At 42.5% G+C, this 22,290-nt stretch overlaps 1 long non-coding RNA gene across 1 annotated transcript in view; it reads left to right on the top strand.

The window, feature by feature from the left end:
* The first annotated feature begins 3,547 nt into the window (after window positions 1–3,547).
* Window positions 3,548–22,290, top strand: part of LOC308345235 — a 45,827-nt gene continuing 27,084 nt past the window's right edge. Inside the window, exons 1-2 of the long non-coding RNA XR_013967045.1 lie at window positions 3,548–3,820; window positions 10,366–10,425. This is a non-coding gene — a long non-coding RNA (uncharacterized lncRNA). The remainder of the gene's footprint in view (window positions 3,821–10,365; window positions 10,426–22,290) is intronic.

The following is a 22,290-nucleotide window of genomic DNA, read 5'->3' as shown; positions in this document are numbered from 1 at the left end:
CACTCATATTTGCAGGAAAGTCTAACTTATACTTACTCATTTCACTTTACAATTAGATATGCGGTGGGCAGGGAGGATTTATGTGGAGTCTTGGAGGAGAATTAGGCAGATAAAAGCAGCATGGGACATCGAGAGATGAATGAATAAAGAAGATGTGGTTCATATATACAATGGAATATTACTCAGCCATCAGGAAGGATGAATACTTACCATTTACATCGACATGGATGCAACTTGAGGGAATTATGCTGAGTGAAATAAGTCAATCAGAGATTGATTCATGAGATTATTCACTCATATGTGGAATATAAGAAACAGCACAGAGGATCATGGGGGAAGGGAGGGCAAACTGAATGGGAAGAAATCAGAGAGGGATACAACCATGAGAAACTCTTAACTCTAGGAAACAAACTGAGGGTCCGTGGAGGGGAAGTGGGTTGGCAGTTGGGGTAATTGGGTAATGGACATTAGGGAGGGCATGTGATGTGATGAGCACAGGGTGTTTACACAACTGATTAATTGTTGAACACTACATCTAAAACTAATGAGGTACTATGTGTTGGTTAAGTGAATTTAAATTTACAAAAATGAGGGGAAAAAGTAACATGGGAAAGGCAGAGGAGAGACAGAATGGCTTAGTATCTTCAAGGAACAAGGGGTTCCCAACTTATATGGCTGGGATTTCAGGGGTTGTGGGAAGGGGTTACACATGCTACTTTAACTTTTAACATGAATCTGTTTTGGGAAAGATATTTTCATTCTGGAAAAATAAAGAAAGAGAGAAGTCAAGGTAGAAGCCACACATCACAGGATTCTGGGGAAAAACTGAAAGTAAATGGGTGCACTTGGAAATAGGGGTAATCCATTCAAGAGTTTGAGATAAAAAAAAAAAAGAGCTTGAGATCAAATGGAAAAAAGAACACTGGATGTTTGCAAAGGGGTCTGCAGAATTATTCTCTTAAAATATATATGTGAAAACAGGGGCGCCTGGGTGGCTCAGTGGGTTAAAGCCTCTGCCTTCAGCTCAGGTCATGATCCCAGAATCCTGGGATCGAGCCAGGGAGCCTGCTTCCTCCTCTCTCTCTCTGCCTGCCTCTCTACTTGTGATCTGTCAAATAAATAAATAAAAATCTTAAATATATATATATATGTGTGTGTGAAAACAAAATATATGCTCATAAATATATCATCCAAGCTAGAAAAACTAGCAGGTACGTGTATTAGTCACCTATAGCTACATAGAAATAACATAAAATGTATCATCTTAAAATAATAAATATTATCTTGCATAGTTGCTAAAGGTCAGGAAATCAGAGCTTGGCTGGTTGAAGTCAAGATGTTGGCCAGGGCTACAGTTACAAGACGGTTTGACTGGGCAGGAGGATCCATTACCAAGCTTGTTCATACAGGGGACCTCAGTTCCTTGCTGGCTGCTCTTCACCACATGGGTCTCTTGAAAGGCTGCTCATTAAATGACCATTGGTTTCTGCCAGAGGGAATGATCCAAGGGAGAGAAATTGAGACATTAGCAGCAGTGATGACCTAGTCTCTGAGGTTGCATATCACCTCTTCTGTTTTATTCTATTCATTAGAAATGGGTCATTGGATTCAGCCCACATTGCAAGGGAAGCTCCAGCTCTTAAAGGAAGGAGTATCAAAGCATTTGTGAACACATTTTTAAATCACAAAAAAAATGCATAAAGAATATCATGACTTAAATAAACACATGTGCACAGTGAAAAATACTTTAAATAGAGTAAAACATTTGCCTATAAGAAGTATGTCAAATGCAATTTCCTGAACATGAATCCATTTCAGTGTTGCAAAATTTGTCTTAATATTGTCACTTGCTTCCTAATATTGTCAGTTATAACAAATGTCACTGCATAGTGCTTTTCACATTTTGTTCCAACACTCAAGTGGATATTTGTCATGCCTTGCAGTTGCCAGGATCTTTTGTACACCCTTCTGATGTTTGGGGAATGTCCTCCATTTTAAGGCCTGCTTCCTAAGGTAGAAGCCAGAACTTTGTTTCCTAACCTCCTTGTGGCTAAGGACCTCGGGATGCAACTTGTGTTCCTTGACCCCGAGAGTCCCAGGAGGGATGTCAGTTTGGAAAAGGGCAGCATGGCCCCAAATCTGGCTTCCAGTAAGGAAGAGGGAAAGGATTCCAATGATGGACTCACATATGGACTCTTCATCTAGGGGTGCTGCTTTCCCATGTTGGCTTTATTCTCAGATAGCCTGTTTCTGTGTAATGCTCCTAGTGCTCTACTACACTATCCCAGTTTTTTCATTAACTGTTTCATTAAAAACAAAACAAAACAAACAAACAAAAAAAACCTCAGTGGCACACACACACACACAAAAACCCTAACATTTTTATTCTGTCCAGAGAGTCTGTGAGTTAGAAATTGGAAAAGGATACACTAGCTTGTCCCTGCTCCATGATCTGGGGACTTAGCTGGAAAGAGCCAATGGCTGGGTCACTTCACAGTGACATGCTGAAATCAACTGAAGCTTCACTCATTTATATTTGCAGCAATTAATATTGACTGTTGATTGGGGCTGTTGACCGGAAAGAGTACATGTGGTTACTTCGGCTCTGTCACAGTATTGTGGCTGGGTTCCCAGTGCAAGCATCCCAAGAGAACAAGGTGAATGAGCTCAGAGGTCACAGAGTGCTACTCTGCCACAGACACAGGCTTCCCAGATTCAGTGAGGGAGAAGGATATGGGTGTCAAAATCACAGTGGAGGAAGATGATGAAGTCACATGTGGGGTGGGAGATATTGTTGTAGTCCTCTTTGGAAAACTGCAGCCTGCCACACAGCAGACCGAAATTTTCTCTTCTCCAATAGCTCAGTAAACACTCGCTATACAGGGCTGTTTAAAAAAAATCAAATTAGATAGTGTATGTAAAGAGCTTAGAGCAATGACTGCTGCATAGTCAGTACTTAGTAGGTTCTTTTATTATTAGTGAGTTCTTAGTAGGTTCTTTTATTATTACCATCTTTCATATTCTGAAAGCCCAATTTTATGAAATCTGAAGCCTCTTGATGATTTGGTGCCTTAAGATGGAGAAGGCAGAAGGAGGAGGTGATCTGGTGTCATCATCCCATGGATGTTTCTAGACCCGGGCACAATCTAAGTTCACCTTCTTTTCTCGGCAGAGCAGGCCAGGTGTAAGCAACCTGCCCTTAGTTTTGGTCTGCATGCTGGTGCTCGGGTGGGCCAGGCCTCGAGCTCAGTAGGCGGCACACGGTTGAGGCTGGGACGAAGGTACAGGCCACTGGTCCCTCCCGGTGTTATGTGGCCTAGTTGGGGGGGGGGGGGCAATTCCACCGGCTGTTGCCCAGAAGAGCTGCCACGGGCCACGGGTGTTCTTAACCGGAACTCAGAGCTTAGTGACAGCCTCCCAGGTCAGGGCAATATGCTCGAGGGTCACAGGAGTTCGGGAAGGTAGCAGGGCAGCGGGTCTCTTACAGCGCGACCCAAAGCCGGAAGAGCCAGTGGGCGGGGTCCCACCGAGTAAGATGAATCTGTGCAGTCTCCAGGACGGTAGAAGTTCTTGGTCAAAGGCAGCCGCCTGCACTGTAGGAACAAGGGCGTGGCTGCCAGATCGCGCTCAGGTCCCCGGCTCCCTGACGCTGCAGAACACCGAGGCGGTGGCTCTGGGGTAGATTCGAGGTCCCGGGTGGTGGGGAATGCAATGGCAGTCCCGGGAAAGGGGGTGACAGGACAAACGGAGTCTCCTGGGCACAGACTGGAGGGAGAGCATTGCCGGGCAACGAAGAGAACCTAAACTTCCAAGTGCACAGGTGGGTCGTGGGAACAAGGAGGGCCCTCACTGACCCTGAGGCCGTGCCGCGGGTGTGGTGCCCGCAGCCAGCAGGGAGGGCCGCTGGTGCCACACTCCCTGCGTGTGGCGGGGCGTAGTACAGACACGAATTTCTACAAACTTCCTTCCTGTGTGAGATGTGAAGAAGAAAAGCGGTTCCGCTGCCCATGCAACTCATTCCTTGAAGTTTATTCTATAGAATAAAACCAACGAAACTCCACCCTCTGGGCTCGGTCCCTGCACCCCCATTTCCGCGCGCCTCCCAAACGCGCTCCCAGGAATCCCGAAGTTTACGAGTGTGTTTGTTTCCCGCGCCCGCGCACCTCGAAACCGAAAGCACCACGGGCGGCGCCGGAGTCCCGCCCGGAGCGAGCAGCCGAGCGCCGCCGCCACCAGCGCGCCGAGCTCGGCTGCAGTTGCCCTCGCTGCCGCGGCGGGTGGGGGGCAACAGTGAGCTGCGGCGGCGGCGGCGGGAAACGGAGGCTCCCGCGGGGAGGCCTCTCCAGCTCGGGACGGGAAAACCGGGAAAGAGGCAGCGAAGGATCCTCAGAAATTCTTGAGGGAGGGTGCGAGGACGATGGAATACAGCTTGTAGGAAGAGTGAAAAGCAGACCGTTCGCCTGTACCAGGATGGCCGAGTGGTTAAGGCGTTGGACTTAAGATCCAATGGACAATGTCCGCGTGGGTTCGAACCCCACTCCTGGTAGATGTTTGTTTTTTGCTATTTTTTTAACTTAATTTTATTTATTTTTTAAACATAAATTTCACCCAGCACACCACGCCTTGGGCCCCAGAATTCCGCCTTCTAGCTGGGAGAGACGCACCCTTCCCCACCCCTCCCCCCAACATACACCCCGCGCGGCTGCGTTTCCCGCGGGCGGGAGACGTCGCGCTGAGCGGGTTGGGTTAGGGCGGGCGGCCTGCGGGCTGGCGGGAGGCGGACGTGGGGGCCGCGGGGGGCGTGGGGGCCGCGGGCAGGGGGCGGTGGGGCCGCGGGCGGGGTACCGGGGTGCCGCGGGCGGGGTACGGAGGGGCCGCGGGCGGGGTCCAGCGGACGGGGTCCAGCGGGCGGACAGCCGGCGGGCGTCTCCCCGGCCGGGGCTGTGCGGCTGGTGGGCCGAGCCGGGGTGGGGACTCCGCCGCGCGGCGGGGCTCAGGTTCCCGGCTGCGGAGCGAGAGCCGGCCGGGCGGGGTGGGCGCCTCTGCTGTGAAATCTTGGTTAGAAAGCTGCCCCTGCAGAGAAGTCAGAGATAAATCTCTGCCTTTTTCCTTCTCGAAAAATTAAGTGTATGCACGTAGCTCTTCTGTTAGCTCCTTGAAGGAGGAGACAGTGTGCATCACAGCTCTAAAATCTTAGGAGTCTAACTTGCATTCGGCTTAGAATTTTAAAATACTAACGGCATGGTCTAGTTTGTTGTGTTGTTTTTTTTTTTTAATACTTGTTAAATATGAAAGTAATCTAAAATCTAGAGGAAAAAGTTACAACTACAGTGCAAAGAACACTTAAAAAGATCATTTGACAGTAAGATATCGACTAGATGCTCCAAAACAGCCATTAAAATCAGGAAATTAACATTGATAATTTACTACATCTAGTGCCCAAACCGCGTTCAATCACCGGTTGTCGTTTGTAGTAAAAATCTCCTGTTTGTAAAAATGTATTGCATTTCCTTGTCACATCTCCTTAGGCTTCCTCAGTGTGTAACAGTTCCTCGGTGTCTCCTGACTTTCATGGTCTTGACACTTGTAAAGACGACAGGCTATTCATTTTGTAGAATGTCCCTTTGTCAACTTGGATTTGTCTCGTTAGATTTAGGTTGTATTTCTGTAGCAAGGGTATCACAGAAGTACCACATTGCTTCCTCTAGGTGGAGTGATTTTGATGTGTCCTATTAACTGAACTTAATTCACTTGATTAAGCCTTTCCCAACCTTCACCACTATAAATTCACTCTTCTTCCCTTTGTGATTAATACATATTTTGGGGGAAGTGCTTTGAAGCTATATAAATATACTATTACTCATCAAGCTTTTCATTTTGTTCAGTTATTTATGGAATCTTAAGTAATCTAAATATGCACTTACCATATCCTATTTGAATAAATGGTTACAATCCATTCTATACTTGTTTGATGCTCAAAGTGTCCCACATTTGGCCATTGGGAATCCATTCAAGCTAACTTTTGACATGTCTCCATCATTCTTTAGCACTTCCTTACCTCCTAGTCCAAGATATTCCATGCTTACCTTGTATTTTCTGTGACCCAGCCCTAGACTAAGCCATTTTCAAAATATTCCTGGTTCTCTTTCACAGAGAATGGTAATTAGAAACCAAGACTTCAGTCTGTATGTGCTCATTCTTTTGATGTGTTACTGTTCCTAGACCCTCTGAGTGGACAGAATTAGGGGTGTGTGTGTGTGTGTGTGTGTGTGTGTGTGTGTGTGTGTACACACATTTATATTTATCTACTCTCTACTTATATTTATATTCAGGAGTTTATACCATCACCTCCAATTCTGAGGCAACACTACAGATTTTGGTTTAGTTCTTCTACCCATATTTCTAATTCCCTAAACTAGCCAACGTAAAATTTACCTTGCTTGAGCCTATCTAATGGCTTTAGATTGAATAGTTCAAGAAGGGAAGGGAAGAGGAAAAGAAAGAGGGTCTAAGTAGTTTGGAAATGAGCCTCCTGCCGGCATCTGAGAACTGGCTCTGAGCCAGTCACTGTTAGACACTTGGGATGTGCAGATCAATAACCCAGCATCTGTCTCACAGAGCTCAGTTAGTGAGGGATACATTTTAATGAATCACATTTATAATGACAAAATACGAATTATGTCCAAGATGTTAAAGGAGTAGCGTGAGAAGCCCTCACTCTTTCCCAGAGCGCCAGCTTTAGTTGGGAACAAAAGGAAGAGAAGTAAGGCTCTGGGAAGGGAGGTATAGGTGGAGTAAGAGAGGTATAGGTGGAGTAAGCCATCCTGGAACACTGCTAAGTATGGTCTCTGAAGTCTGCTGAAGAATTCAAAACAAGAAGCAACCTGATTAGTGCTGCATTTAGAAGGTTCTCTAATGACTACGAACTCTTGGTCTGTCTATACGGGTTTTGAAGAAAGGGGCATATTGAATTGGGAGGAAATATTTTTGGGTGAAGATTATGTAATTCAGTCCATACCCAGTTCAGCTGAGTTCAGTGTCCCTTTCTCCTTGAAGGCCAAGCAAGAGTAAAAAAAACCAGCATATTGATTTGAAGCCTTTCCCGCCTGAGCATAGATGCTTGTGCTCATTTAAGTGTTCCTATTACTATGTTCAAATGCAAATATGGACCAGTACTACCAAGAATAGGCAAGGAATAATGTAGAGTTTTACTTTGTTTCTTTGAAACTATATTGTAAATCAAGCTTGTAGTCTGTATTCACCAGTTTCTGGGCAATAGCAGAGATGGTAAAAGACTCATGAGTATTCTTAAGATTGTTGAAATTCTGTTGGATTACTCTGAGATGCCACAAAGAGAGATCAAATGATGTCTGAAGACTGCTGGTCTAGAAACAAGAGGATCTATTAAATAGATCTTACAGCACTGAATCAGAGGTTTTGTATTGATTAGTATGTAGGGCTTACTTAACCACAATCTTTGCATGCCAATTTAGGTGGACTCTTTTGCTTTACTAGTTCCCTCTCTGCATAATGTTTTATCACTGGTTTCCTCTGATTAATAGGATTCTTTAACTGAATTTTGATTTGTTTCAGCAAACATGAAGAATACAATTTAATTTATAAATGTTCAAGTCACATGGTGACTCAGTAGAAAGAACCCAGGCTTTGGGGTAAGACAGGTTTACCAATTTTCTCAGGTAACTAATCTACCTTTACTCATTTGCAGATAGGAAAATAATACTTACCCCCACTGAGTGGTTGGAAGGCTAAATGAACTATAGTAAATCCTTCTTAATGATGATGATAATAATAATAAGCATTATTAATAATATTATTAATATTAATGAATATTGTTCTCATAATAATGCCTTCTCGCAGAGGTAGGTATTTCATATCTCTCAGTTCTCGTCCTTTTCTGGAGCCATTCTTTGCGGGAGTACAGAAGAACCACACTGTGCAAGTGGGAAGAAATCTTACCTTGCATGTAAAGGCCACTTTACAATTTTTCAAAAAACTTTTATATTCACGATCTTCCTAGAGAGACAAGTTCCTACAAGACTCATTGTACCTAGGTGGTAGATACAATTATATGCCATCTTCTTCAACACAACGTGAAACACAATGTTTTCTTTCACTCAGGATTATATAGAGAGACCTAGAGAAGGCCGATAGTTCTGAAAAATTGAAATCCCGTCCTAAAATGTAGAAGCATTTTTACTTTCCCATGAAAAGTAGGCCTGTTATGTTAGACTCTTTATTTTTATTTTTATTTTATTTTATTTTTTTTTAAAGATTTTATTTATTTATTTGACAGTGAGAGAGAGATCACAAGTTGACAGAAAGGCAGGCAGAGAGAGGGACAGAAGTAGGTTCTCCGCTGAGCAGAGAGCCCGATGTGGGGCTCGATCCCAGGACCCTGAGATCATGACCCGAGCTGAAGGCAGAGGCTTAACCCCCTGAGCCACCCAGGCGCCCCTAGACTCTTTATTTTTAAAGATTCGTAAAAGATTTTGAATTTAAATTTGAATCATTTGTGGGTGTACCACTACTAAGCTTAGACTGATTTTTCCAATAATGATTTTAACAATAAGAAATTAAGTCACTACTTGATTTGAATTACAAATTATGAGTATAGATTTGTAAGCATTCTCTTCGTGGGTTTGAAAGAGTTGTAAGTTATTCAGAATTGTTTGATTCTTTTCTGCGGGGTTTCCTTACATAGGACTGTGGAAGACTGTTTCCAGTACATTTAAACAGTGACACCTACTGGCTAATTGGAGACAAATTGACGTGCTAAATTCTGTCTGCATAATACTGACTATAAAATCCTGATAAATTGTTGTTCCACACTCACTATGTTTAGGAGCACATTAAGGCTATTATCTTATCCAGCCAGTATTTTGACTTTCTTTTTTTTCTTTCAATCACTGATGATAAATCTGCCATTGAAAAGATTCCTAAATCACTGACCCAATTTGCACAAGCCATTATTTTAATTGTATGAACAGGGCCTTCATCGCATCATACGCATCATTTTTGTTTTAATATATTTTTTCAAACTCAGAAACTATGAGATTGAAGATGAATAGAGATTTGGGTTAGCCACTGACTTTAACACACAGAAGCCATGCCCAATTTGGGAAATCCTGAGCAAGAAGCCTTCTTTGTCCTCTGTACCAAGTTGGAATTTGGAGATCTTCTTTATCCTTTTTGTGTTACATCTTGCTTTTAGGTACCATTGCATCTAATTAGTGAACAACTTGAACACACATTGCACATTTGCTAATTGTTCAAATGAGATAAATGGTAATGCTTCCGGCTTTCAAGAGTCTGTTCACGGGGTGCCTGGGTGGCTCAGTGGGTTGAAGCCTCTGCTTTCGGCTCAGGTCATGATCCCAGGGTTCTGGGGTCGAGCCCTGCATTGGGCTCTCTGCTCAGTGGGGAGCCTGCTTCCCCCCTCTCTCTCTGCCTGTCTCTCTGCCTGCTTGTGATCTCTATCAAATGAATAAATAGAATCTTAAGGAAAAAAAAAAGAGTCTGTTCAGGTACAAAGGTACCATGTATTGGACAAGGAACATAATTCCAGGTTCCTTGCATCTATACCACTTCTGGAGAGAAGGCCACAGTGAACCACATGGTTCGTTTGGGAACTACTTGATTTCATTTTCATGTGATAGATTTTGATGTCTCTGAACCACTTATTGGAATACATGGCAGAGAGAGAGTGATTGTACTGGGAACTTAGTGGGAAGCTGTACCTAGCAGAGTGTCTCCAGCACATCATATGCATTATATAAATGTCTGTGGAATGAATGAACAGCCTTGAAGTTACTGAGTACACATTACAGTTCATCTATTTATTGTACACATATTAATTCTCATTTAGGATGTGTGTTTTAAGATGTACCCTGGATTTGTTTTAATCAAGTAAGATCAAGTAAGATACACAGACACAGACACAGACACAGACATGACCGTCATAAAGGGATACTTTTTTATAGTCACAAATCCCTAGAAACCAGCATCATGGCATGCCACGGAAGGGCACATGAGGAAACAAGGGGAAAGGATGGGTAAAACCTTTACTGTGGTTTTCACAGGAAGGAATGGGTGAGGCAGGGTAAGCAGGCTTAGGATTTGGTAGTTTGAATAACGTCAGAAGGCTCTGGGGAGTAGGGGATGTTCTGAGGTGTCCAGCATCTCTAGGAATTAGCTAACCCTGACAGAGGCAGTATCTCCCTGATCAGCAAGGGCCCAGATGCCAGAGTGTCATAAATAGAGAACACAGGAAAATATAGTTAATTTAGTATGGGTTCAGGCATTCTCACATTCCTTTTTCTTCTTCTTCTCCTTCTTCTTTTGCAGCTAGGGTGGGCCTTATCCGATTGGAAGAATCAGGATCAAGAAGACCAAGGAGGCAAACACGTAAGTGGTTTTTGAATCATTTCCTTCTGGGTAGGCTATACATGGTACTTGCGCAATTCACACCTCAAATTAATCTTTGGGGTTAGATTGTCTTCTCGGTCATTTTATTTGTGTCTATAGTATAGTGATGCTCACAAGTGACTGAAAAAGGTAATTTTTAAAATTGCTTGAAAAGATGGACCCTTAAGAAGAGTGTTGAATATATCCTTTGTACATAAACGCAGAAATCTGTGTACTTGTGAAATATACAGCATAGGTCCTAAGAGGCAATACAGAACAATGACAGAAGTCAGCCCACCCAAATTTCAGTCCCATCTCCAACCCTGATTAGCCATGTGGCTTTGGACGGGTTAATCAGCTTCACCAAGTCTTTATTTTCTCATTTATAAAATGAGGGTGATAATAGAAGCACCAATGAAATGATTTCTTGTGAGAGTGCTTTGATAAAGTGTTTAGAAATTGCCTGGCATTTGGATGATCAATAGATTAAACTATGGCTATGCTTTAGTGATCCTTATAAAGTGTACCTATAGATTGACTATAAGACCAGTTTTGCTACAGAGGTAAAAGTTATTCATGGAATTAATTCTGCTGTTGGTTATATATTATATTAGCTATAGCAGTTGCAGTAAAGTGAGATCTTTAGCAAAAGATGCAATTTTTAAAAAGAAGATTTTACTTATTTACTTATTTATTTGACAGAGAAATAGAGAGAGCAGGAGCAGGGGGAAGGGGCAGAAGGAGAGGGAGAAGCAGGCTCCCCGCTGAGCAGAGAGCCTCATGTGGGGCTTGAACCCAGGATCCTGGGATCATGACCTGAGCTGAAGGCAAATGCTTAACCGACTGAGCCATCCAGGTGCCCCCAGTTTTTATTTTTTATTTTTTTCTTGAGAGAGAGAGTGTGTGCGGGCACAGGTACATGGCGGGGTAGGACAGAGTGAGAGGGAGGGAGAGAATCCTAAGCTAGCCATGGAGCCTGACTCAGGGCTTGATCTCACAACTCTGAGATCATGACCTGAGCCAAAATCAAGAGTCAGACGCTTAATCAATTGCAACACCCAGGCACATCAAAGGACACTATTTTTAAAAGACATGACATTTGGAAGAGGGGCATATATTGCATTTTTCTGATTTGTTCATGAAACCTTTTCCCATTTAAAAGTCCTTAAATGCCTAACTTTCCATCAACAATCTTTTCTTAAATAAAACGGGTAATTCCTTGAATAATTTTTATGTTCAAAAAATAGCACAGAGTTCTAAACTCTAACTTTTCAAACTCAAGATAAGTGAGCTTATTGTTTTCCCCTGGGTGTCTCACCCACTGGGTTAGTCACAAACAGCTATATTAAGGATGTTGTTCACATTTTTTAAACGCTAGCATTCTGGCCCACCCAGTTCTGTTCTGATTTTAAATGCAACCTGACTTAATTTTTTTTTTAACTTCACATAAAGAAAAATAAAAGACCCCTATGACTTGGAAGATGTTTAAAGATTTTTTTAAATTTATTTGACAGAGATCACAAGTAGGCAGAGAGGCAGGCAGAGAGAGAGAGGCGTAAGCAGGCTCCCCACCAAGCAGAGAGCCCGATGTGGGGCTCGATCCCAGGACCCCAGGACCATGACCTGAGCTGACGGCAGAGGCTTAATCCACTGAGCCACCCAGGTGCCCCTGGAATATGTTTAGAATAATACGTAATGCCATGCTTTTAAGTGTGGCAAAGTGCTTCATAGAGTGTAGATTAGAGTCTGTGATGATGCAGAAGAACCCCTCTACTATGACTTAGTGCAATGCCTAATTCTATTAGTGCTCTACAAAGAACAACATGTAGAAGGAAACATAGAACCAAAATGAAATTTTAATGTGGCTTCATGAGTTGAAATGACCTTGGTAATATACTAATTGAATCAATTAGTCAATTTCTTTAATGCTGATTTTAGTCTCCCATGAACAATCCTCAGACCAAAGGACGATAAGGATGAACTTGGGTAATTCTAGGTGGAGAAGCCCCTTAGGTAGATCTGGAGTGAAGAGGATATTTTCCACTGGATTTCTCTATTTTGCTTTCACATCTCTGCACCATAAACCAGTCTAATGCCTGCTTAGAAAACACACAGCTACTGCTACCTTTTGCCCATGTTTTCCTAATATCTAGGAAAGTCTTGTAGAGAAACACCAGTACCGAAAGGTGGGAAACCTCTAGTTCCAGCTGAGCAATCCATTCATTCATTCATTGACTCATTCATTCATTCAGTATTTTTTTAGTGACTAGAATGGGCAATGACATGTTGGTTGCTCAGATATGGCAATGAATAAGAAAGACCACATCTCGTCCTCACAGATCTTACATTTAGGGGATATAGGCACTAAACAACTAATCATAATGTTAATTCTTTCCCAGTCATAGTTTTCTTCTAGATGTGTGGGCATAGTTTGGAGTAGGAGAGGAGAAGCAGAGGCCGTTCACAGAACAGGTAGACACAGAACAGGTAGAATGTGAATGGACAGTAGCTCTCTGCCCATCACCAGGAGAGAGACTGAATTCAGCCCACAGAGAAAGAGGGAGAGAAGGAGGGAAAGGAAGAGGGGAGGAAGAAAAAAGGAGAGAGGAAGAGAGAGGGGGAGAGACAGACAGACATCCAAAGCCTCACCCAAATTCCTGGAGTCAGTGGTTTTCCAGTCAGCTCCAAGTTAAGACTGTGAATTCCTCCTTTGTGTGTGGCTTCTTAAAAGAGGCCTGACCTGAATAACATAGCTTTTAAGTATTGGCATGAAGTCGAGTATCTTCTTGAATAGCAAAAGAGTTTAAAAAAAAAACAAAAACCCTGTAATATTTCAGAAGGAGGACACGTGATGGCTTCATGAGATTTAATCATGGGCTTGTTGGGTGTTAGGGTTGGAAGGGATTTACTTAGACAAAGCTTCCAATAAAGCAGAAATAACCCGCTGACCACTCCTCACAGAGCTAAACTAATCTCTAAACTAGTGGTCATTAATAGTGATAGCACTGACCTTGGGGAGCATTCCGGAGGAAGGCAGGGGCACTTTGGGCTTGTCGTAATAATTCGGAGGGCAGTTACTGCCATGAGGAAGGGGTCCGGGATGCTGGGCATGCTGCAGTGTCTGGGGGTCCCACATAATCCAGAATGACCCTTCATCCTACAAGCATTTGGACTGTGCAGCAGAATATCCCTGTGGGTTAAAAGCCTGTTTGTCTGAACCCACAACCTCACCGCACTTTCCACGTTAAACACAAGATGTTTTTGCACACTTTCGGTATGCAGTGAATTTTCTAAGTACACAATTATCATGTAAATCAAGGAAACATTGTACTTCACTTTATTTAGAATTCCATCAAGAGCTGGTTTCCATGTTAGAAAATACACCACTCACAGCAGCAGTGCTATTTGAGTATTTGGCATCTGACTCACTAGTTCAACACACGTGCCTACGTTTGTTGCTGTTGTGCTCTTGATGATGTGATGGGCTCGCTCTGTCTTCTATGGTGTGGTCATGCTCTAGCACCTACATGCTGAGATATCCTATAGAACCAGATGTCTTCGACCTCCTCACTCATAAAGCCGGGCTTTTCATCCGACTCTGGCTCATTTGTGCTTTTGCTGACATAGGCGCAGCCTGCCGGCTCGTGCCTCTTCTTGAAACGTCTGCTTCCCACATTCTCCTGAGGCCAAGTAGGCAGGATTACATCACCCTAATCTCCTTGCAGCAGTTGACTAAGCCAGGGGTGGGCACCTGACTCAACGGGGCCAATTACGTTCTCTCTCAACCGTTTGTAAGGATACATAAGGTCATTTTCTGCTATGTGCCCAGAGAAGCAAGACAAGCCAGTGTGCAGAGAGAGATGGATGAAGCAAATGCAGAGAAAAGTGGAGATGAGTGACCATGTGGCCAAAGAGGGAAAAAGACACCAGTGAGCAGCTGCTTTGGTCCTCAGTACATTTCCTTTTTTAAAAAAATTATTTATTTGAGAGGGTGGGTGAAAGAGCACCAGCAGGTGGAGCAGAGGGAGAGGGAAAGCAAGCTCCCTGTAGAGCAGGGAGCCCGATGTAGGACTTGATTCCAGGACCGTGGGATCATGACCTGAGCTGAAGACAGACACCTAACCATCTGAGCCACCCAGGCGCCCTCTCAGTGCATTTCCTAATGCAAGTGTCTGACTTAAGGAAGCTTTGCTGAGGGCTCTACGGCTTGTACTTGTGATCCATGGTCCTGACAGGAAAGGTCGCCGTTGACCTGGCCAGATGGGTGCGCCAACTCTTCAAGACCTGAGAGTCAGGTAGAATGAGTCTTGAGCTACTCTGAGGCTTAAATTTCTCCTTAATACTTTGCTAGTTCATGTGTCTCCGCCGAACTTATGTAACTGACTTTTAAAAAACTTTTCTTTGAAATTATTTAAAACTTTCTGAAAAGCTGTAGAAACAGTGCACCCTTGACTCAGATTCCCCATTTGTTAACATTTTACTGCATTTGTTTCATCCTTTTCCCATTCTCACTCTCTAATTTGCTAAATCATTTGAGAGTAAGTTATAGATATGATACCCGTTACTCCTATATGTTACCCAAAACACAAGGATACTCTCCTATATTACTACAGTAGAATCATCAAAATTAGGATGCTGATAATATAATATTACCACCCAATACACAAATCCCATTCAAATTGTGTTGATTTCCTCAACAGTATCCTTAGTAAACACCCTTTCCTTTTTGGTTCATGTCTCTAGTCTGGGCTCTTCTGTCTGGAATATTTCTTCATTCCTCTTTTCACCTTTGTGACCTTGACTCTTTTGAAGATACAGATCAGTTATTTTGATATTGATATATTTTGAATTTCCCCCAATTTATACTTGTCTTCCATTTCCTCATGATTAAATCCCAGCTGTTAACTTTTGACAGGAATGCTGTGAACATGATGCCATGTCCTTCTTAGTATATCATATCAGGAGGCACATGATGTCAATTTGTCCTATTTCTGGTGATGTTGACTTTTAAACTTAGATAAAATGATACTGGACAGGTTTTTCCACTGTGAAATTAATTACTAAGTATTTTGTACTTTCACCCACTAATACTAACTTCCATTGATGATTTTTATCTGAATCAATTATTACTGTGACTTTTGCCAAATGGTGATTTTTTTTTTCTATGCCCATCATTCCTTCTACATTTCTTAGTTAGCGTTCTACTATAATATAGACTTTCCTCCCTTGTGTATTAATTCAGTTACTCAATATAAGCTCATGGATTCCTACTTTATTCAGTTGGTTATAATCCATGAAACATTAAAATTTGGCTGTTCAAATTTTCCCAGATTTGGCCAATGGAACCCCTTTCAAGCTGGTCATCTCTTCTCCCTCTCTCCATACATACCAGCCAAGAGGGTCCTATACACTGGTCATGCTGGCCTGATACCCTCTCTGACCTTGCACCATACCCATAAAGCCAGGTAGCTATGAATCTAGATGCTGAACTCTACACAACTTTCTTTTTTCTTTTTAAGATTTTTATTTATTTATTTAAGAGAGAGACAGAGATAGTGACAGAGAGCACATGGGCAGGGAAGCGAGGGAGAAGCAGGCTCCCCACTGAGTAGGGAGCCTGACATGGGGCTCCATCCCAGGATCTTGGGATCATGACCTGAGCCAAAGGAAGATGCTTAACGGACTGAACTACCCAGGTGCCCCTCTACACAGCTTTTAATAGGTTATTGAGATCATTTTTGAATTTTGATTCTGTCATTTGTACATTTGCTGTTCCTCCCACTTTTAAGTTACCCAAGCTTTTTTTTTTTTTAAGATTTTATTTATTTATTCAACACAGAGAGAGAGACCATAAATAGGAACAGAAGCAGGCAGAGAGAGAGGGGGGAAGCAGACTCCCCACTGTGCAGAGAGCCCGATGCGGGGCTTGATCCCAGGACCCTGAGGTCATGACCTGAGCCGAAGGCAGAAGCTTAACCCACTGAGCCACCCAGGCACCCCTACCCAAGCTTTTAATACATTTTTATTCACGTTGTTGATAAAATATTGAATACAATAGGGGCCAAGACTTTCCTAGTGTCAGAGATAATTTTTCCCCAGTGGAATTGATACTACGTTGCCCATTTGATGTATAGATTGAAACCTAACTTAGAAGAGCAGATGTGAGTCTCGTTGATTAAGAGCAAAGCATTTTGGGGAGCCTGGGTGGCTCAGTTGGTTGAGCGGCTGCCTTCAGCTCGGGTCGTGATCCCAGGGTCCTGGTATTGAACCCCACATTGGGCTCCCTGCTCAGCGGGGAGTCTGCTTCTCCCTCTCCCTCTGCCTGCCGCTCTTCCTACTTGTACTCTCTATCTCTCTGTCAAATAAATAAATAAAAATCTTAAAAAAAAAAGGCAAAGCATTTCTAAAGCACAATTATGAAATGAAATTATTTGTACATGTGAAATATTTACCCAACATTATTTTATCTCTTAGAACATCAATATTTCAAATATTATGGGTTTCTGTACAGCTATTTTAGTTCAGGGAAATTTAAGAATTTTGTTGTTGTTGTTTCTTTTTTTTTTTTTTTAAAGATTTTATTTATTTACTTGACAGACAGAGATCACAAGCATGCAGAGAGGCAGGCAGAGAGAGAGAGGAGGATGCAGGCTCTCCGTGGAACAGAGAGCCTGATGTGGGGCTCGATCCCAGGACCCTGAGATCATGACCTGAGCCGAAGGCAGAGGCTTTAACCCACTGAGCCACCCAGGTGCCCCTCCTTTTTTTTTTTTTTTAACCCCTTTAATCTAAGGCTCACTACAGCTTAGAAATGCTACAAAAGCCACAAAAGGCATACCCACTCAATGAAGGTGGCTTTGCTGGAAAAAAAAGAAGAGGAAACAACCCCAAATCTCTTTAAGTACTAGGAATGGTCCATTGAGGCTGTTTTTGCTGGATTTGGTGAATGTTGTGTGCAAAGATCACATTCTTGTGGTTGTGGTCATGTTGAAGGGATAAGAACACAGGAAGAGGAAATATTCTGAACAAAGGAAGATTTTAAATTCACTAGCAGGGAGAAAAATCCCCACAGAGGAGTCTGTAAATTCAAGAGAAGGGATGGGAGCCCTCATTTCAATGCTGAGAGATGAACCGTGCAAAATAACAGAGGCACTTGTGTGGGGAACAATCCCGAGCTGGTGGCTGCTTGGTCGAGTCCACCCACCAGGACATGGTCACTTACAGCTCCACAGCTTTCTAAGCTTCTGGGATAAGGTCTCCCTGCCTACCAACTCTCAGGAAAACGGCCCCTGGGCCCCGAAGCCCATCTGTCCTGTGATGCACCTGAAGCTGAGTGAGGCTTCAGACCCTTGAAAAGAACCCTGCAAGCTCACTGATTTTTTTCCATACAAATTTATCTTTTTTCGCTACAGAATCTTCATGAAGAAGCAGCATTTCCATCACCTGTTGTCATCAAATAAATCTAGATATTTTCTCCTGGTTTCATTCATTGTTTGAATACAATATTGTGGAGATTTCTGGTTGCCCACCGCCCCCTCATCTATTCTCCACTTCGTCTAAAGCAATTGAAGCACAATGTTTGACAGGAACACAGAGCTGCCTGGAATAAAGACCACATTGAACAGCTTTTCTCTTAGCTATAAGCAGCAATGTGGGTAAGATTTGGCCAGTGACACAGGTAGAAGTGCTACAGGTAAACTTTCAAGAAAACATCCTTGAAGGACTGTGTGAGTATGCCCTTTGCTCCTGAGAACATGGATATGATGACGGTCACACTGGACCACAGGGAAGGAGGTCACAGCCTGGGGTTGGGAGAAAAGAAAGCTAAAGAGAGCTTTTTCCTGAGGTCTTACCTTAGTAAAGCAAAAGCAGCATCACAGCTCAGGACTACTGAACTTCAGATGTCCATGAAGAGTGGAATAAACTGTTATTTGGGGAATCCAGTTTCTTTTATCTGCAGCCACTCATCCTACCTGAAAGAAGCACAAATCAGTATAAATATTAATATTAGTATAAGAAATACAAAAAGAAGTCACTCACCATTGCTCTATACTGGCACTTCAGCTTTTTCCTTTTGTCACATGTCCTCTCAGTCTTGCCCTGAAATAATGACATCTAATTTAAGGGAATTGTCAAATTTCCAACCTGTCTACCTGAATATTAACATAGAAAAAAAATGGTCACATGCTTAATTTTTTTTAAATTCTAAGTGAAATTACAGCCAATGATACCAAGATTAAGATGTCAGACAAAGCAGACAGCGCCTCTACCTACTTGTTTTCCTTCTTCTTAAGTTTCTTTAGGACACTAAAGGAGCAACAGAGTTTCTGAAATTGAAGGCTCTGGTACCGTTTATGTGTTCCTCCTCTCTGAATCCCTCTCTGAATGGAGGGATGCCTCCCCAAGAATGCTCAGATATATGAGATTAAAACTTAGGAGAGAGATGGGTGGCTCAGTTGACTGAGCATCTGACTCTAGGTTTTAGCTCGGGCCATGATCTCATGGGTCGTGAGATCAAGCCCCACATTGGGCTCTGCACTCAACTCAGAGTCTGCTTGGGATTCTTTCCCTCTTTCTCTCCTTCCTCCTCCTCTTTACCACCCCCCCCATCCCCACACACACACTCTCTCTCTCTAAATATTTGAAATAAATAAATAAATCTTTAAAAAAACCTCAGGAGAGAGGTAGGCTAGAGATATAAGATGGGATTCATCAACCTAAAGATGACAAAGCAAAGGAATAAATAAAAAATACACAGGAGTAAGGAGATGAGTAAGAAGAGAGTCTTTGATGGATTTCTACAGAAAATTCACATTTATATAATGCATAGAGAAAGAGATCTTCCTAATGAAGAGTGTGAGGGAGTGGTCAGAGATGCTGAAGAAAACCAAAACAAAACATTATCAAGGTCTTCTGTTGATCAGCTGGTAAACAGCATCAACTTTCTGTGATCTGGAAAGTAAGACATGAATTGATAGAGAGTCACTTGGATCTAGCAACTAGGAGGTCATCAGTGATGGCAGTTTCAGGTGGTAGGAATGGGGCGTGGGGAGGGGTTCAGGCAAGTGATGGGGCAGGGCGAGCTTTTGTGACTAGAGGGATCCAAGACTATTTCCAGAATGCAAACTATTGGGCTGCTTTTTGTTTGCATTCAATGGCGAAGTCAGTTAAAAAGTCAGTTGTTTGAGAGTTTCCAAGTCCCTTGAAGCAAATTAGTATTTGTGTGCAAACCTCGTCTATGGTAAAAAGAAAGAGAAAACAGGAAAGCAGCCTTTCTTGGAGGACAGAATCTCCTCTGTGACCCCGCAGTCCTGCCAAAGTGCCTCTCGCGGGCATCTGGAGAGGGAATGGAAGCCACCACTTGCTTGAATTGTCACATTAGCCTTGAAAGGTGTTAGACATCTAAGCAACAGCTCTACTGCATCCCGAATTAAGCCCTTGCCACACAGAGGGAGGCTGAAAGGTTAGAAGGAAGAAATCCAGACAAAGAGCCTGAGAAACTGACCTGACTAGAATTTCAGGGGCTAGAATTAGGATGGAAATTTGGAACTTGGAAGACTCTCTGGTTTTTCCCACTGCTTCTATTTTCTGTAATTATTTCCTTTTTGTAAAAGCTCAGTATTTTGTAAAGTTCTCTAATCACGTAAAGACAGTTTCTTCTTACTATCTCTCTTTTCAGTGCTTTGTGTTATCGTGTGCTAAATATATTTTACCATTTTATTTACTTTGGGCTGAAGTGCTGACACCATTATGTGACTTTTCCACATCCAACTCCGAGCTGCACATTTCAAAGCTAAATCACTGTAATTATTTGTCCTCCTGAAAAGCGTCAGGAGGTGTAAAAGCCAAACTAATATGCACCTTTAGCCCATTTGAATGAGTCTTTGAAAACCAGTTGCTCGGAACTCTTAACTTTGACTCTGCATTTCTAGATCCCTTAATCGTATGAGATAATTGAGGTTTGTGGAATGAATTGGGAAATTTTACTTATTTTTCAGAGACTCCCAACCATGGCTACATATCTATTAGGATTCTTATTGAGTCCTACAGGGTCAGTCCTCAGGGTTGGTTAGCTCACCAACAACCTCAGAAAGAACCTGAAAACTAGAGGTTTGGAATTCCGAGTGAACACTTTGAAGCTAGGGCTCAAGAAGCTTTTATGTGGTTGCTTTGGTTTATTTTTAGAAGGCAGTTCTCGTCTCACTAGCACTTTTCTTAGGTAACTTAAAATGCAATCATTATCACAAATTTGAATCTCCTTCCCTTCTTGATGGCAGAAAATGAAGTTTGCTGAAATTTATTTCCTATTCCACTCTGAGGTGGAAAGAGAAGTTTTCTGAAAAATTCTTTCTTTAAGTGAATCGACAAAAAAATTGCTCACGTTTTAACTTGACCTGACTTTGAAAAGATAATATGCAAAAAGGCAATCACTATTTTTATTCAGGAAATGTACTATCAGGGACTTCATGTCAAATATAACCTCTTACCCCAACTGATTTGCCAAGTTCTACTAATTTTTTTTTTTTTCCTGCTGCACAAATTTCTTGGTTCATTGTTGGAGAGTTCCTCCCAGGTTTTGGGGGAAAACCTTGGCTGGTCAGAAGTGGTTCCTGGTTTCCTTCTCTCTACTCCTGCCTTTTTTATTTTGAACACTTTCAAAATGCAATCTCTTAATCACATGCTATACAAGGAAATCTTGATGGAAAATACTAGGGTTTAAAATTTCTCACATAAGCAAATTTTTTTAGATGATGGAAGCTAATCATAAGCAGAAGCCAAGAATATAATTTGCAGAATTCCAATTTGTTGAAGGCTAGTTTTCCAAAAGCTGATTTATAGACTATTCTGATATATCACATTTATGTGAACATTGTAAAATTTTTAAAAAATTTAATTTCTCAAAATATAGCATGTTCTATGGGATCCATCATACTTTTTTCCTTAATATATAGGATCATTTTAGGTTAATTCTGATTCATTTTAGATGGTTTTAAACTTGAAATAAAGGCCCCTGGGGTGGATCAGTTGGTTGGGTGACTGCCTTGGGCTCAGGTCATGATCCCAGAGTCCTGTGTCGGGCTCCCAGCTCCATGGGGAGTCTTCTTCTCCCTCTGACCTTCTCCCCTCTCATGCTCCCTCTCACTTTCTCTCTCTCAAATAAATAAAGAAAATCTTGGAGCGCCTGAGTGGCTCAGTGGGTTAAACCTCTGCCTTCGGCTCAGGTCATGATCTCAGGGTCCTGGGATTGAGCCCCACATTGGGCTCTCTGCTCAGCAGGGAACCTGCTTCCCCCCTCTCTCTGCCTGCCTCTCTGCCTACTTGTTATCTCTGTCTCTGTCAAATAAGTAAATAAAATCTTTAAAAAAAAAAAAAAAAGAAAATCTTAAAAAAAACTGGTAATAAAAATTTAAGGCTGATAGAGATGTGACAATATTCCTGTTAAAGCTTATAAATATGTCAGAAATACCAATAAATCTGCTAAGTTGTTTATACAGTAAGTTTGCTTGATGCTAACTTAATGTGTGGTGACTAGATTAAGAGATGTCTACCCTGCATAGTGCAGTGTGTACACAGCATATGTCTAGAGAATATTGGACTATGTTGTGAATGGGTCCACTCACAGCTGTACAGCACAGAGACCCAAGACCTAAGGTAGATCATAAGATGTCTGGCCCCAGCCAAGCAGCATGTTGGGAGCTCCACTAACCAGACCAACAATTCCAATCTCATTTGGAGGAACACACGTAGGGAAGTTCAAATTAAGAGGATAAAGAGGATAAAGCAAGGTCAGAAGCATAGCTTGTAGGATATGTTAGAATTACCCTACACCCAGGTTTCAGCCCAGGCCAATTAGTTCTTGGTAGG

This window comes from Martes martes (genome assembly GCF_963455335.1).
Source record: "Martes martes genome assembly, chromosome: 6".
Classification (NCBI taxonomy): domain Eukaryota; kingdom Metazoa; phylum Chordata; class Mammalia; order Carnivora; family Mustelidae; genus Martes; species Martes martes.
This window is presented reverse-complemented; position numbering and strand designations above follow the sequence as displayed.